At 35.6% G+C, this 17230-nt stretch overlaps 1 long non-coding RNA gene across 2 annotated transcripts in view; it reads right to left on the bottom strand.

The window, feature by feature from the left end:
- Positions 1 to 1872: 1872 nt before the first annotated feature.
- Positions 1873 to 17230, bottom strand: part of LOC121016140 (uncharacterized) — a 41466-nt gene continuing 26108 nt past the window's right edge. For both annotated transcript variants that reach the window (XR_005784126.1, XR_005784127.1), the window contains exons 2-3: positions 3554 to 3655; positions 1873 to 1943 (exon numbers count right to left, since the gene is read on the bottom strand). This is a non-coding gene — a long non-coding RNA (uncharacterized LOC121016140). The remainder of the gene's footprint in view (positions 1944 to 3553; positions 3656 to 17230) is intronic.

Below are 17230 nucleotides of genomic sequence, written 5' to 3'. Positions count from 1 at the left end.
TTATTTACAATAATGCTATAATTGTAACAAACCAAATATCTTGTAATAGACATAGGCATTCATTGATTGGCATTTACATAAAACTAAAGGTTAATTTATTAGAATTTTTAGAAAGAAGATACAGAAAATGAATTTGTCAAATAAGTATTCCCCAATATCAAAATTTTCATACTGATATTATAACAATTATAATTCTGACACAATGGTTGCCTTATTCCTGAAAGAAAAGGGAAACTTAGCAGATGGAGTAGATGCTGACTGAGCCTGGGAAAACCAGGCAGAAAGGAGTCTCTCGGATTCCCCTCTGCCTAATGCCCCCAGGTGTTACTTCCATGCTACCTTGGCCATTTCACAGAGAGATCAAGACTTCTTCCACACTGACATTGGCACAAATTCAGCAAAGGTCCCACTGCTCTGGAAATCCCAAACAAATGTAAGGGGTTTTAATGACCCCCTAAGAAGAATTTTGACCCCAGGAGAGGGCAAGGCACAGAAAGATATCTTTTCAGCACCTAGCTATGACTATACACTAGTCTCACTAAATTGTGCCAAACCTGCCACTCGAAATCCAGGAGAGACTGTATGACCACTTGTAGGTTCACTCTATCATTTGTAGTCCTCCTGGCTTCAACTTTGAGCTCAGCAAATATTTTTATTTTTCAAAAAGGCAGACTTATGCATAAAACGGTAGCTCATAAGACTAACTTTTCACTACCGACCTGTAAAAAGTTTAATTTGAAATTCAAAAATGATCTGTGATATTTTTTGGTCCATGCTGTATTTGTTTCCCCTGAGGCAACAGCTGCTACTGCCTTTGTAAATCATGGGAAGGTGAACATCTAAAAAATTTACAAAGAAGCATCTTTGTTAAATGCTTTCCTGTATTATTTGGCTCCACTAGTCTCAGTAGTTGTAAACAACAAAAGGCAGGAATACAAGATATTCATAAATAATTCTTCGTATAGAGTAAAAGTAGTGGCAAACTTCAACGAAAGTTTGGTCCAATAATTTTGTGACCTTAGTGTGAAACAACTATTATTTTATTTTGCATACATTTTGTACAAACTAAAAACAAAAACCTGGAATGCAACCTGCCACACTAGAATCTTAGTTTAGTCTATTTTCTAGAATTTAAATTCGAGATTTTTGACTTTGGAACAAACCTAACTATTAAAAGAAAAATACTGTGCTAGACACTATGTCTAAAGACACGACGCTCCTGAAAGGTAAATAAGGCAAGCACAGGAATAAGTATAATAACATAAAAAGTTAAAATAATTGTGAAAGTTAATAAAAAGAATCATATCATTGTAGAGAAAGGAGTAGTAGTTACGAGAGGCCTCTTGCTAAACCAGACTCTAATACAGGAGATGTGATTTTAATAAGCTGGCTGCTTCTTTAAATACCTTCAGAGAATTTCCCTGACTTCCCTGTGAAGAAGGGGACTTTACTCATTATGTAGGGTAGCCAATCTCATGCCTGCCCAGTCATGAGAATTATTAGAATTTTTTTTTTAATTTTTTTTCAACGTTTTTTATTTATTTTTGGGACAGAGAGAGACAGAGCATGAACGGGGGAGGGGCAGAGAGAGAGGGAGACACAGAATCGGAAACAGGCTCCAGGCTCCGAGCCATCAGCCCAGAGCCTGATGCGGGGCTCGAACTCACGGACCGCGAGATCGTGACCTGGCTGAAGTCGGACGCTTAACCGACTGCACCACCCAGGCGCTCCAGAGAATTATTAGAATTTTTTGACATGGCATCTTAAGGTAACCTTTGATAGATATACTATAAAGTAAGAACTCCTTGGTCTTACCCGCTTTAAAAAAATCCTGAAGGTGTCCGTGAGCATTTAACATATAACAAAATATCCTTCACCTGAGAGTACTTCAGTTTAATAAGCCAACACCGGAAAAGCGTGAGTCATGGAGTTCCTGAGAGGATCTGCGTAGGACAACAAGGAAAGTATATGTTAGCGCTGTCTTCACACTTGCCCTGTATTATGCAAGCTTTTAGCATGCTTGATATTTTATAATGTCAGAGAATACAAGGAGATTCCACTTACTATCCCCAATGACAGGAGACAAGTTATAATTGATACACTGCCCTGAGTGTATGGGGGAGCGTTTCGTTTCAGGTAGAAAAATAACAGCGGGTTGTATCCATAGAGGCTGTGCATTAACCAAGCTCTTCCCCCACTTCCTTCTAAGATGGTGGGTGGCACAGCCAGTTCCATAGTTCTATGTGGACCTTTCAAATACATGCAAAGAAACAGATCTCACCAGAAGACTTTTTTTGTTAGAAGACTAAGAAAACCCATGCTTTAAAATGTCTTTGCACAGAGGTGACTGGGTGGCTCGGTTGGTTAGGCGCCTGGCTCTTGATTTTGGCTCAGGTCATGATCTCATGTGAGACTGAATCCCCTTTTTGGCTCATTGCTGGGCGTGGTGCTTGATTAAGATTCTGTCTTCCTCTGCCTCTGTGCCGACCCCACTGGTGCGCTCTCTCTCTCTTTCTCGCAAAACAAACAAAAAAAGTCTCTGCACAATAGAATACTTTTTTAAATGTTTATTTATTTTTGAGAGAGAGACAGTGCATGCACAAATGGGGAAGGGGCAGAGAGAGAGAGAGAGAGAGAGAGAGAGAGATACGGTCTGAAGCAGGCTCCGCGCTGACAGCAGAGATCCCACATGGGGCTCGAACTCCGGAGCTGTGAGATCATGACCCAGGCCAAAGTCAGACACTTAACAGACTGAGCCATCCAGACACCCTACAATAGAATAATTTTTAAACAAATAAAAATATAATGTACACTGGGCCAGCACTAGCACAGTACATCTATTGTTAAAATTACATCATTGAATTTTAATTTACTCTCCACCCTAGTGAACTATGGGCTCCTTGAGGAAAAGAACAGTCCTTTATCTAACCTCTTTGTCTAACAGCCCGTAACATCATCTCCATCATGTAGATTTTCCATATGCTAAAAAACCTCAGGAACCTATAAAAAATCTATTTAACCTATAATTGTGAACATTGACATTCTCAGCCCAAAACTACCAAAAATTAATGTAGCAAGACCAGGAGTTAAAACAACAGGAAACAAAAGAAAAAGAAAATTTTTTTAAATAAATCTTTATTAATGTATTAGTGCTTGATTATCTACCTATTAGAAAATGATATAAACATAATTTGTAGGATAATTTGAATTGATAGTTTCATCATATATAAGACTATTATTGATTAATGATAAGGACAATATTTAACCTTATTTTAAAGTTTAGATTTGTCCTGTTTTTGGCTGTTGATATATATTGGCAATCCTAAACCATTTGACTATGATTCAGATAACATTGTGCTTTATTTTAAAGATAGAAAGAGAAATGTAATGGTTAAAGGGATCCACAAGTATAATTAAGGCATGCTAAACTGGTTACTTTTCTAAATCACTTTAAGGGAAGTGAAGCAACTTAGATGAACAAGGCACTATTTTAGACGATGCATTCCTCAGCTCAGACATCCCATTTGTGACAAAAATCATCACAGATACTAACTAGAGTAACACAGGCACCATGACAGGACAGCTGAGATTAGAATTGTCTTAGTAACATTCCTGATGGCAAGGCACTAGAGGAAGTGATTTTTTCGTATGTCACCTGCAAAACAACGCATATGACACCAATTAGCGTTCAGCATTTCAAAAATAAAGCATCTCTTTTTTGTTTTATTTATTTTTGAGAGAGTGTGAGCAGGGGAGGGGTAGGGAGAGAGGTGAACAGAGGATCCAAAGCCGGCTCTGCACTGATAGCAGTAAGCTCGATGCGGGGCTTGAACTCACAAACCCCCGTGACAATGACCTGAGCCAAAGTCAGACACTCAACCAACTCAGCCACCCAGGTGCCCCCAACAAAGTATCTTTTTAAATATTTGAGTAATTTCTACATATTCTATGTTTTATCTAATGCCTTTCATTTAAATTTCAATTTTATTCCAGGAGTTAAAATCACTGACTCTGAAATAAGCTCCATGAAGGCCAGGACATTTTGCCTTGTACAGCAGTGTATCCACTACCTACACGGTTTATGACACATAATAATCCACAGCTCACCAATGATTATTTTTAATATAAAAAACATTAGGGCATGGGTAATTGAAGATTCCTAAAGGCTTGAAAAAAATCCTAGGTCAACACTCTTGCAAAAATATGGTTTATAATGTTTGCATTAAATATATATCATGCCACAAAAATAAAACAACAAAATAATGTATCTTATATATTAAATCGATATTACTTATACTTCATGGTGTATATCCTATAACTAACAATGCATATCTTAATGGTTATGTATTTCTGCCAACAATTTGTTCTAAACTATACCCTGAATAAAAACTTAGCTTCAAAGAATAGTAGTTAAAGTAACTTCTAAAAGTCCTAAAGATCTCAACTTGTATTTTGCCTTATTTTAAGCAAATATAAATAAATATATATAGTCATTCAAAACATAACACAGAAAAAGTAATTTTTCTGACATATATGAAATCAGTGAATGAGTCTAAAGCAGTTCATTTCACTCTGCTACAAATTGAAGAAAACCAAACTGGCATAAACAGTAATTAAATTTCAGGCACTGTTCTGCAATGCATGTTCAGCTTCTGAAGAATAAGCAGCTGCTTGTAAAATGTGGCAATCTCTTCCTCTTAAAAGAGGAACAGAAAACCTCTTGAAAAGCAGAGAATCCCACAAATGGAAGACTTTTTAAAAAATCTATGGATGAATAATAAACTTTCATTTGAACAAGTAGAAAACTGTGATACAGCCCTCTGCATGAATATTATAGAATGTTAGCATTTCCATTAATTTCTTCTTATAAATTGTCAGGTTGAACACAAATCATTCAAATATTTTAGAAACTGTAAACTCTACATTTTATGCTATCTATAATCTCAGAAGGACACAATATTTAACATCAAATCGAAAGCCATCCCTAACACAGCTCAATAGGTATGCTCACATGTATTTAAACCTATTTTCAGATTAAATCTGCTGCAATGGCTTTCAAATAAAGTACCATATCTGAAATCCCAGCACATCTTTTATTTGAACCCAAACTACTTCAAACTGAGTCACTTCTCCCTGATTAAAGCCTTGGCAACCACCACTGAGAGTTTGCTTTTAACATGTCAACTCATAGACTCCAAGAATTCTACTTTTTGTAATAAAGTTCACTCAAAGTTTGACAAATAATTGCAGGTGTCAATTCAGGGGAGAGATGAAACCAAGAAGACCTATTTAAGGATGGTCACCTTTTTTCATATTTTCTACCTCTGCTGGAAAATTTGCAGATGAACAATAATGACAAAATGGAGTTTCTCAAACTGGATTTGACTTCTGCTCGCCAGAAAAAGTCCAGAGGTCACCACCAAGCACAGTCCTTCTCCAGCACAGCATATGCTTCTCAAAGAGTTTCTAGTGGTTTCTTTTTTGTAGAAACTACACTAACTGCCACCATCATGTTAAAATGCAGGTAACTGGGGCGCCTGGGTGGCGCAGTCGGTTAAGCATCCGACTTCAGCCAGGTCACGATCTCGCGGTCCATGAGTTCGAGCCCCGCGTCAGGCTCTGGGCTGATGGCTCAGAGCCTGGAGCCTGTTTCCGATTCTGTGTCTCCCTCTCTCTCTGCCCCTCGCCCGTTCATGCTCTGTCTCTCTCTGTCCCAAAAATAAATAAACGTTGAAAAAAAAATAAAATGCAGGTAACAGAACAGAGTGCGGAAATAAGAGCTCTAAAATTGCTTAAAATTCAGCATGCAAACCTAAACGCTTGACTCAGGAGGATTCCTTAAGATGGTTATTCAAAATTTATTTACTTGTTATTTATACACCATGAATAACTGATTTCTTGTAAGGAGAAAACACACAGAAGTTTAAATAGGGCGTTTTATAAAATCAGAAATACCAACCATAAGGACGGAAATGGATAAATACAGTTTTTCCATGGTAACACAATTTGGATCCAAATGATAGCCTATTATCAAAAAAGTGTCAGTTCTGTTTAGTATATTTTATTTAAGAAAACAAGGAGGCATGCATTAAATGATTTAGAAATATTTCCAAAAGTGTCTAATTTTTATATTATTATCAATGGAAAATAAATGTATTTAAAAAAAAAACAGTAGACAAAAATGCTACTTCATCCTTAATATTGCTTTTTAAACGAGAAGAGATTCCCTGTGGGAGATTTCTGGTTGCAAAAGATTGGTTTCTTAAGTAGCCTCCCAGACACTTAGGGCATGAAGAAAATTGCTTCAGTGCATTTGAATCAGACTTAGAAGAAAAACTAATATCAATAACATGTTCCCCCCTGAGGTAAGTAATTTAGTCATTAGTCAACAATAAATCAGGCAGATTTCTACCCACTTTGTGGAAGCACTTACACCAAGAAATGAATAATTTCTTATAAAAAATATGTATCTTTGGTGTAATTGGGAATTTATATAAAGAATGAGATTCAAACAAGTATAACTCAAATTGTGATTAAGTTACGTAATACAATTTCTGGTTTAAATAGATTTAGTTATAATATAAAGAGAAAAAAATCCTTTCTTCCCACTTCCTATCTCCACCTGTCATTCCAACCTCTACTCCCCAGTTTAGTTCTATAATGAATATAGAAATTCAAAACATAAGTGTTCCTTTATATGACTATGCTAGGACTTTAAGTTTTAAGCAATTTGTGGGTAAATTTATGAACAAGTGAATTTCAAAACTTACTTAGAACCCAGAAAGGGAGAATCAATGACTTTCAGTTCATTACATTTGCTCTATCACAAATATTTTTTGCTCTTAAAAATGTCCAGTACAGGAAATAAAGTACTGCCTTTTCCCTTTCCAAAAACATTACACAAATTTTAGCCAAGATATTTTGTTGAGTGACTTTGTATCCAGAATAGATAAAAGTGAGAACCAGTTATTGGCAAGTACTTAACAATATTTTTTTGTTTCTTTCAGTTCTTTTTTTAAAGTTTATATTTAAATTCTAGTTAGTTAAGATATAGTGCAATATTGGCTTCAGGAGTAGAATTTAATGTTTTGCCACTTACATATAACACCCAATGCTCTCTCTTTCATTTCTTATAGAAATGTGATTGGGGAAAGGACAGTGAAAAGAACAAAGATCTAACCAATAATCTCCATAAATTTCTTTGTCACATCAGGTATACTTTTTGGAGGAAAAAACTCACCACTTATATAGAGCTAACCCTTTAAAATACAAGGATATCAGAACTAATTGTCTCACAATCTCCTGATATCTCAAAAGAGAGAAGTAATAATATCAGGATTATTCACTGTTGTGGGGTATATTTTCTGTTTATCCAAAGAAGAATATTTGTAACTATCTGTTCTTGAATTTTCTTTGGGAAGCAAATGTTCCAAGTGAGATGATTATGTTTTGTACGTATTGAAGAAAAGAAGATTCTGCATTGCTTTAAAAATTCAATGTAACCTAAGTAACAATAACTTAAGAAAAACACATTCTAAAGTGAAAATAGCTTTTGACCTTATACAACAATGTCAGATTTTCAGTATCAGGAAGAGATCATTATTCTCAGCATGGTGCCATATATGTTGCAAAAGTGCAGTGTCTAAAGAATTTTTTTGTGGAAAGCAATTTTGTCATATTATGTGCTTACCAAATTATCCCTTTGGGATGAAAAACCTTTGGCTTTTGAGTTAACTCTTGGTTCACTTGGATCAAAATTGAATGTGAAAAACAGTGAAAAATAATAACATAACTTCATAAAATGTTGTATAGCTCAAATGAGTTTTCTGTGTGTAGAAAGTGTCTTTAAAAAACATTATAAAGGGGCACCTGGGTGGCTCAGTTGGTTGGGTGACCCACTTCGGCTTGGGTCATGATCTTCCAGTTTGTGGATTCAAGCCCCGCGTTGGGCTCTGTGCTGACAGCTCAGAGCCTGGAGCCTGCTTCAGATTCTGTGTCTCCCCCTCTCTCTGCCCCTCCTCTGCTCATGCTCTGTGTCTCTCTGTCTTTCAATAATAAATAAATGTTAAAAAATTTTTTTAAAACATTATTAAAAAAGCTTCAATTTATGATGATGATCAGTCATAATGACAAATAAAAGAGTCTGCTTCAAGATTTTACTATTGCAAGACAACACAATTTTTCAGAAATTTAGGAGTCACAAGATTATCTGAAAATACCTAGATGTTTAACGTGAACAATTCATTTCACTACGACCATCACGCAAAGATCAGACTCCCCAAAACTGGCAATATGAATTAAATAAAATGTAATACAAAATAAACATAGTAAGATATATATCAAGTATGGTAACATAACTTCCAAGGCTTTTGTTTATGTTGCAGTAATAAACAATTTAGACAAAATGTAAATCTAAAAATTTATATCTCAGGAGGATTCACTGCAATGTTGTATTTAAACACTGATACAATGTTTAATAGTATTAATAACATAATATTCTAATTTTCCTAGGTTAAAGAGGCCCGTAAGAGTAAACATTTACCCTTATACATTAGGTCCTGGAATTTGTGGGCTCTTTGATCTTGCACGCAGTCTTCCATATTAAGTGCATATTGATTTAGGCAGTAATCACGTTTTTTTTTTTTTAAATGTGTTTGATGACATGCGTATTTGTGTGGAAGGAAGCCCCTAAAATGCCCTCCAATGATCCCAGTCTGCTGGTATTTTTAAAAAAATTTTTAATGTTTTACTTTATTTTTGAGAGAGAGAGAGACAAAGCCCAAGTGGGGAGGGGAACAGAAAGAGAAAGATGCAGAATCTGAGCTGTCAGCACAGAGCCTGACGTGGGACATGAACCCAGAAACTTGGAGATCATGACCTGAGCCAAAGTCAGATATTTAACCAACTAAGCAAGCCACCCAGGTGCCCCCTAGTCTGCTGGTATTCATTTGAGCCCTTTTGTAATACCTTCCCCTTAGTACAGGATATATATATTGACTTGTTTCTGAAGAACAAAACATAGCAACAGAAATAATAAGATGTCTCTTCTGAGATCACTACAAAAAGACTATGGCTTCTATCTTAGGTGCTCTCTCTCTTACCCTTGCTTGCTTGCTCTGAAGGACGGCAGCTGCCAAGCTGTGGGTTTCCTTGTGGAGTGGGCTGCTGTGGGGAGTCAGAAGATTTAATTATAGATCAAGATGGAGCTGAGAAAACTGGACCACAAGACGGCAGTGTTACATAATGAGTCTTTAGGGCCAGTGCCTAGACTGAGTTGCAGGGTGAGGGGATGTCCCTCAGGACAGGTGACCTTCCAGAGACAGAAGCGGAGCCATAGCCCAGAAAGAGAGGAGGACAAGAGAACTTCAGGATGAACTCTAGAAAATCAGAATGGGTCCTTAGGTATCTAGGTGAGGCCACTGAACAGCAAAGTAGGGAGACTGGGTCAGAAAGCTCCAAAGGCCAGCAGTGGTTTAGGGATTTTACAGTCACAGGGTCTGTCTTAAATATGGCTAGCAGATATTGGGTGCAATTTCATGAGATATGCCAAAGAGGAAGTCTCTAAATTGCTAACCAGCAGGCTGATTTGAGTTCCATTTAAGGAAATTGGATGCGTAAGAATTTTAGTTTAGTGCCAATGGATTTTGAGCCAATGGTCATAGCCTTCTGTGAAGAAGTAAACAATATCAGGCCAATATGTAAGGGCAACTTTTGGGATTTTTATTATGTAACACCCACTTGATATGGAACTGGGTTTTTCAGCCGACAGCCAGAGGGTATTTGACGCCTGCCAACAGCCACCTGGGTGAGCTTGGAGGCAGGTCAATTCCCCATGTAAGCCTTGAGATAACTTGAGTCCCGGTGAGCAATGTGATTATGGTGTGAGACCTTGAGCCAAAGATGCCCAGGTGAGCCATGCATGCCTAGATGCCAGATCCATGAAGCCTGTAAGATATTAAAAGGTGGTTGTTTGAAACCACTAAGTTTTAGAGTAATTTGTTTCCCAAGTTACGTGATTATTATAAAAGGGATAATCCTATGCTTTCTTCACCTAGAGCACTTTGAGATCTATATTGCTTATTTACATTTAAAACAAAAAAATAACACAAACAAAAACAGTTGAATCCCACTTTTCCAAGTTGGAATGGATATTCACTCAACAAATGTACTAAAATAAATGCTCATTATACATATGCAATTTTATAATTTCAGTAAAATGGACTGAAAACAAAATGCCTTTTTATTACATATTTATTAGAATAATAATAAATCTTTTAATAGAGAAGCTTAAAAATACATAATAGATCCATTAAGGTAGAAACTTATTCCTTGTCCAACAGATTCTAAAATCACTATCTTGAAAGTGGGTAGGGTTTCCTCTAAACAGAGAAATAGGGACCAGTTTCCTTTTATCACTGCCACATTCAGTAAACTGTCAAAGTCACCAACCCCATTTACAACAAGTTTGCATAAGGTGGGGAAAATGGAGGAAAAAAATGTGGGGAACTATTTCTTAATCATACTGGCCTAAAATGCTATATATCACTTCAACTCTTATTCACTTGGTAAGATCTGCCACACTGTCAGATCTAAATGGAAAGCAGGCCTGGAAAATACAAGCCTTAGTGAGGCATCCAATTCTCAGACAATATACTATTGCCAGGAAAGCACACATCTTTGGCCTGCCCTTGTGGGTACGTATATTTCCACATAATGAAGGGAACATACTTGCCCCCACCAAGAGTAACAACACAAAGCATAACATGATTTAAACTGAGTGCAAAAAATGTTACACTTCGTGCTCATATGCTTGACGACAAAGGAATGAAATTATTTCACTAATAGAAATATGAAGCAAGATGTTTGGGCTAATCTTCACTTTTTCATTCAACTTCTAATATTCAGATATTCCTATATTTCTTTCTAAGAATTTGTATTATTCTCATTTTGTGTGTGTGTTTTAAGCACTTTAAATCAAGACGGGAAAATGACAATGAAATCAGAGGCATGATAACAGGGGCACCTGGGTGGTTCAGTCTGTTAAGCATTTTCAGCTCAGGTTATGATCTGATGGTTGATGAGTTTGAGCCCCATGTTGAGCCCTGCACTGATAGCACAAATCTTCCTTGGGATTCTCTCTCTCTCCCTGTCTCTCTGCCCCTCCACTGCTCATTCATGTATTCTCTCCCTCTCTCTCAAAATAAATAAATAAGCTTAAAAAGGAACGAAATGGGCCAAAACAGAAAGCAGTAAATACCTAATTAATAATGATGATTAAACAGATTTTTTTTTTTTTTTTTAGCATTTAATGCACATATAGTTGGGTCATCAATATAATAGAATTTAAATTTCAGTTACACTACTTTTTACATGTGGAACTCTAATCTCATTACAAGCTTGCAGTTCCAAGAAAACATATTCAAAATGAATCTTAAAATTAACACTCTACACTCATCACTCCAGGCCCAGATAAACTCATTGAGGAATATTCTGTAACATTTAAGGAACAACATCAATTATACAGAAAATAGGTGAGGAGGGATGACTTAACAACCCATATTATCAGGCCAGCATTGTTCTTATAACAAATTCAGTTAAAAATGCTATAAGAAAAGAACATGATGCAAAAATGCTTAACAAAATAGTAGCATATCAAATCCAAAAACACATAAAAAGGATAATCATGAGAACTAAGTAGGATTAATTCCAGGTATTCAAGTATGGTTCAATATTTGAAAATCAATTATTAAAATCAACCTTATTAACTAAACCTATTAACTGAATAAATAAGAAAAAAAAGATCATAAGATCATAATAATAGAAATTAAAAAGTATTAAAGTATTCAAACAGTTCAACATTTATTTATGATTTAAACTCTCTGAAAACTAGAAATAAAAGAGGACTCCTTTAACCAAATACAGTGCCTTCAAACCCCTATGGTCGCATACTTAAAAGACTGAATATTTTTCCCCTAGGATCTCTCAGCTACTCAACATTGTACTGAAAACCTAGCTAGTGTTATAAAGCAAAAACAAAACTATGCAGATTGGAAAGGAAAAATGAAAACTATTCACAGAGAACATCATTTTCTATGAGAAATTTCCAAAAATTCTAATGGGACAAAAAAGTGAGTTCAGAATGGTAGCAAGATGCATAGTAAATATACATAAATCAAATGTATTATTTTATATCAAAAATATGTACTGCATCAAGATGTTGAAAACTAAAAAACATTAATGAAATAGTTTACAGAAAATCTAAATAAATGGAAAGATAGATTGTGCTCATAGATTAAAATACTTAGGATTATAATGAAGGTAATTCCCCCAGCTTCAATTTTTAAGTTCAAGATAACCCCTATCAAAATGGCAGCATAAATCTTTGTAGCTATCAATTGTTGATTTTAAAATTTATGTAGAATGGCAAAGGACCTAGATGAGCCTTCTAAAAATTCTGAATAAAAACAATGAATTTGAAGAATTAACATTGCATGACCTTAAGGCTTATTATAAAACTAATTAATCAAGAGGGTGTGGTATTGGCAAAAGGCACATTTATCAAAGAAAATGAACAGAGAGCCTAGAAATAGACACACAAAATATAGTCAATTCATTTTAAACATCTGTGGAAAGACGAATTAGTGAAAAGTCACTTCAGCAAGTGGTGTTGGAACTATTGGATGTATATATGCAAAAAAAAAAAAGAAATTAAACAGCATCTATCTCACAACTCAGACAAAAATAATTCAAAGAGGATCAGATATCTAAATGTAAAATGTAAAGCTATAAAGATTATGAAAGAAAGCAGGAGAAAATATGTATCACCTTGGGTTTGGTGATGAGCTTTTAGATACAATAAGAAAAGTATAATCCATGAAAGAAATTAATGATAAATGGGACAATGAAATTTTACAACTTTTGCTTTAAAAAGATGCTGTTGGGGCGCCTGGGTGGTGCAGTCGGTTAAGCGTCTGACTTCAGCCAGGTCACGATCTCGCGGTCCGTGAGTTCGAGCCCCGCGTCGGGCTCTGGGCTGATGGCTCAGAGCCTGGAGCCTGTTTCCGATTCTGTGTCTCCCTCTCTCTCTGCCCCTCCCCCGTTCATGCTCTGTCTCTCTCTGTCCCAAAAATAAATAAACATTGAAAAAAAAAATTTAAAAAAAAATAAAAAATAAAAAAAATAAAAAGATGCTGTTAAAAAAAGATAAGCAAAAAATATTTGCAAATCACATATCTGATAAAGAACATATCCATAATAGAGTAAGAACTTTCAAACTCAACCATAAGAAAACAACTGATTTTTAAAAAAATTTTTAACTTTTATTCATTTTTTTGAGAGAGAGAGAGAGAGACAGAGTGTGAGTGGGGGAGGGGCAGAGAGGGAGACACAGAATCTGAAACAGGCTCCAGGCTCTGAGCTGTCAGCACAGAGCCTGATGTGGGGCTCGAACTCATGGATTGCGAGATCATGACCTGAGCCAAAGTAGGACAGTTAACCGACTGAGCCACCCAGGCACCCCGAACAACCCATTTCTTTAAAAGATAAATAAATAAGCAAAATTGATCAGGCACTTCACCTAAAAAGATGGATGACAAGTAATATCTTTTTTTCCATTGGGACATTATTTTTCATCAGGAAACATGAAATTAAAATCATAATGAAATATTACTACACACTTACTAGAATTGCTGACCATATCAAAGATGTTAAAAAGATGCAGAGCAACAGAAACTCTCATTAATTGCTAGTGGATATGAAAAATGGTACAGTCACATTGGAAGATAGTTTGTTAGTTTCTTATAAAGCTAAACATACATTTATCACTTGGTCTGGAAATTTCACTCCCAGTTTTTAATCCTAGTGAATCGAAAATTTATTTCATGCAAAACTCTCTACATGAATGCTTATAGCAGAGCTACTCATTATCACCAAAAAAGACAGCAACGTACGGGGGAACATCCCTCACCATAACAACAACAGAAAGCCTCCTAAAACAAATAATTGTTATAGCAAGCTTCCAGGATACAAGGTTAATATACAAAAGTTAATTGCTTTCTTATAAACCAACATTGAATACTTGGAATTTGAAATTAAAAATTACAATATCATTTATATTAGCATCCTCTGAAAATGATTATGTATACATTTAACATGATATACAGAAGACTGTATGAGAAAAACTACAGAACTCTAATGAAAGAAATCAAAGTGCATTTAAGTATATAGAGAAATATTCCATATACATGTATAAAAAGACTCAATATTGCTAAGATATCAGTTCTCTTGATCTATAGATTCAATGCAATCCTAATCAAATCTTAATCAAAATTCCAGCCAGTTTGTGGATATTGCGATTCTAAAGTTTATATGGAAAAACAAAAGACAATCAAAAGTATCAAGTCATTAAAAAAAAACCAAAACACTGAGAAACTGTCACACTTGAGGAGACTAAGGAGACATCATGACTAAATGCAATGTGGTTTCTTAGATCTGATACTAGAACAGAAAAAAGGGCATTAGTGGATAAACTGGTGAAATTCAAAGGAAGTGTGGAGTGTGGGTTATAGTAATATGCCAATATCCATATTTTAGTTTTGACAAATGTACCATAGTTATGAGAAAAATTAGCATTCAGGGAAATTGGGTAAAATGTGAATAGGATCACCATACTACCTTTGCTACTTCCCAATAAACCTAAAATTATTCCTCCAAAAAATATATACTTAGAAAAAAAAGGCAGCCAGAAAAAATAAACATGCGTTACTTCAAAAACTAATTAGATTTTGTTTTGCAGTTTTCAACAGAAACAATTAAAATTTTTGCACAGTTTTCAACAGACACAATGGAAGATAAAGACAATGTAATTACATTTTTAAAGCTCTGTGTTAAAGAAAAAAATCTACTGATCTATAAATCTATAACCAATTTTAAAAATCCTTCAAAACTGAAAGTGAAATAATGACATTTTGAGGACAAAAAAGCACTATAAAAATTATTAAAGACAGTTCTTCAGGCTGAGTAAAAGTAACATCGATGAAAGCACAAAATTGCTAGAAGTCAAGAACACAGAAAAAGATTAAAGTGAAAACAAATATAAGAGAATATTAACGGTTTAATGAAATAATAATATTTAAAAGTAAAATATGGCAATAAGAGCACGAAGTGTGGGATGAGGGGTATATATCAAATTAAACTATTATTGAATCTTGTGGTTTTTTAAGTTGTTTTTAATCTTGTTAATTAGGGAAGTCATAAATGCACCATTGCAATCAATGTACACTATAATAAATCAATGATGCTTGTTTCAATTGACGGTAATTTTTTTAATTTATTTTTTTTAATATGAAATGTATTGTCAAATTGGTTTCCATACAACACCCAATGCTCATCCCAACAGGTGCCCTCCTCAATACCCATCACCCACCCACCCCTCCCTGCCACCCCCCCATAAACCCTCAGTTTGTTCTCAGTTTTTAAGAGTCTCTTATGTTTTGGCTCCCTCCCTCTCTAATCATTTTTTTTTCCTTCCCCTCCCCCATGGTCTTCTGTTAAGTTCCTCAGGATCCACATAGGAGTGAAAACATATGGAATCTGGCCTTCTCTGTATGACTTATTTCACTTAGTATAACACTCTCCAGTTCCATTCACATTGCTACAAAAGGCCATATTTCATTCTTTCTCATTGCCATGTAGTATCCCATTGTGTATATAAACCACAATTTCTTTATCCATTCATCAGTTGATGGACATTTAGGCTCTTTCCATAATTTAGCTATTGTTGAGGGTGCTGCTACAAACATTGGGGTACAAGTGCCCCTATGCATTAGTACTTCTGTATCCCTTGGGTAAATTCCTAGCGGTGCTACTGCTGGGTCATAGGGTATGTCTATTTTTAATTTTTTGAGGAACCTCCACACTGTTTTCCAGAGCAGCTGCACCAGTTTGCATTCCCACCAACAGTGCCAGAGGGTTCCCATTTCTCCACATCCTCTCCAGCATCTATAGTCTCCTGTTTTGTTCATTTTAGCCACTCTGACTGGCGTGAGGTGATATCTCATTGTGGTTTTGATTTGTATTTCCCTGATGAGTAGCGACATTGAGAATCTTTTCATGTGCCTGTTGGCCATCTGGATGTCTTCTTTAGAGAAGTGAATTGACAGTAATTTCTAATTTCTATATTTTCTACTATATATATTTAGTAAATATATACTAACATACGAAATCACAAAATTTGTAATTCTTTTTAAAATAATCTTGAGAGGCGCCTGGGTGGGTCAGTTGATTAGGCATCAAACTCTTGATTTCAGTTCAGGTCATGATCTCATTGTTTGTGGAATCAAGCTCTGCATCAGAATCTGTACTGACAGCACAGAGCCTGCTTGGGATTCTCTGTCTCCCTCCCTCTCTGCCCCACCTCCACTCATGTGCTCGCTCTCTCTCTCTCTCTCTCTTTCTCTCTCTCTCTCTCTCTCAAAATAAACATTAAAAAAATAAAATAAAATATTTTTGAGAACTTCCACTTATGACCATGCAGAATAAATATGCCTTGTTTGCATTCTCATCATAAACACAAGGAAAACAGAACAAATTATATAAAGCTAACTTTTTCTGACACTGGCCAGAAAAACCAGTGCATGACCAAGAATTCTGGGGAAAAGGACACATGAAGCAAGATTGATAATCTCCCCCAGACCTCTGACTAATGACATTTTTATCCTGCAGCACAGGCAGGATGACCCCAGGCAGAGATGGCAGCCATACTGAGTTATGAAGATAGAGATGGAAGTCTTGGGAGAGTCTGAGGCAGCTGAAATATGTAGAGCAGAATAAATAAAGAGGGCAGAGTTACGCAGAGAAAATTTTTAAAAATCTGCATAGGCTACTCCATAAGAAATTTGTTGATTACTAAACCATAAATCATGGGGTGAAACCCCATGAGACCAGGGAAAGAGCAGTTGTCAGCGACAGAGTCTCAGAACTTAAAAGATGTCTGAGTACTGACCATACAGCAGAGGGTTGTCTCATTGAGCATTGGACCTATCAGTAGTAATAGGAGAAGAAGGACTAAGATATTCATAGATTAAAAGCTATTCTAGACCTGCCCTTAAACTTAAAATCAGATTAGAAGTGATCTAGCTGATCTGAAAGTAACTTAATTGCCTGCCATTAAGAAAGAAAGAAAGAAAGAAAGAAAGAAAGAAAGAAAGAAAGAAAGAAAGAAAGAAAGAAA

Source organism: Herpailurus yagouaroundi, unplaced genomic scaffold (assembly GCF_014898765.1).
Source record: "Herpailurus yagouaroundi ecotype Mexico unplaced genomic scaffold, PumYag 209, whole genome shotgun sequence".
In the NCBI taxonomy this organism is placed as follows: domain Eukaryota; kingdom Metazoa; phylum Chordata; class Mammalia; order Carnivora; family Felidae; genus Herpailurus; species Herpailurus yagouaroundi.
This window is presented reverse-complemented; position numbering and strand designations above follow the sequence as displayed.